Source organism: Poecilia latipinna, unplaced genomic scaffold (assembly GCF_001443285.1).
Source record: "Poecilia latipinna isolate Pla-1442-1.1 unplaced genomic scaffold, P_latipinna-1.0 Scaffold3185, whole genome shotgun sequence".
Classification (NCBI taxonomy): domain Eukaryota; kingdom Metazoa; phylum Chordata; class Actinopteri; order Cyprinodontiformes; family Poeciliidae; genus Poecilia; species Poecilia latipinna.
The window spans coordinates 6,406-7,834 of NW_015115801.1; positions in this window are offsets into that span (position 1 = coordinate 6,406).

Below are 1,429 nucleotides of genomic sequence, written 5' to 3' on the forward strand. Positions count from 1 at the left end.
TGAGAAGCAGGGTACACCCTGGACAAGTCGCCAGTCCATCGCAGGCATTGTTCACTGAAATTTCTCACAACTTCCTCTTTTTGTATATTCAGCCTTAATGGTTTATGATTTGACTTTTCCTGATTATGTCACAAGATGACGGTGGCATTTGACCCAGAGCAAAACAGGGTCAATGCCTGAAAACTGCAACACTCTGCATTTATAGTATTCTGTGAGAACTACCTTTTTATTAAAAGCTTTTGTGTACACAGAAGCAAAGCACAGTAGTTCATCTTTACAAATCATGTAAGTGGTTTTATTGGGTCAGCAATACTTTAACAAACATGTAAAAACCTTTTTACATACTGCAGCTTTAAGGAGCTATTCATTTGTTTTAAATTGTTATATTTTTTATCTAATACTTAATATCGTTTCTAATTTATTCTTTCTCTTTTTTATGTCTGAACATAAAGCTATAGTATGTAACTGTTGCAAAAAATATATTTTTCTACATATTTTTTGAAACTGTCACTATAAGACAGATGATCTGAAAAAAATTAGCTCCTCTAGCTTCTTCTAGCCAATCCGAGCTAGGAGGAGGGTCTTAGTGCTGTTAATCACTAGTACTGGTGGTGCTGCTCATCCCCCCTCTTCCACCCTTCTAACATTCTGCTTCCTGCAGCTAGCACAGCCTGTCATGAAAGCTCAGGCTAGTTAGCATGGCTACCAATAAACAGCTTTACTGTAACAGTAAGGTGTTTCTCTGCCATTAGCACAGCAGTGAGTACCTGAGATTTATTGACAACACTAAGACCTTCTTCCTGACATTGATTGGTTGATTTTGACCGGGAGCCAGTGGCAGTTTCTGATATGGGTGACATGGGCAACCGGACTGGGCGGCATCTTACAGGGGGATGGTGGGATTAGCAGTGCCTAATGCAAACATTAGGCCCTGCTGACATTACACACATGACATGGAGACAGTCCCTTATTTATTCTGATTTTTTAGATGTTTTATTTTTCCCGTCTTTCTTCCTCTTCTAATATCTGGAGCTATGCTCATGTTAAAATCTTTTTATACCTTCTTTATAGGCAAAAAAAAAAAAAAAAGCTACATCTAGCAACTTTTTTGAAAATTCTACTTCCCTGCAAACCATTACAAAAATCTGTGGTGAAAAACAATTTAGGTTCCATGACTGATGATGGAAATTTGAAAAGGAAGTTATCAAACTCACTTAATGGAGGGAATATCCCAACAGACTAAGATAGGTTTTCAGGTAAATGTTAAAGAAATGCGGAAACTTCAGTGGAGACAGGCATGAACAAGACAGAACTCTTTGTGTTTACAGGCAGTTATGTGTTTGTGTTTTGTGTGTGCGTGTGTTGGGGGGGGGGGGGGGGGGAGGGGGGTGTGCCACCCGGTTTTCCAAGGTAGGCTAAAAAAACAAAA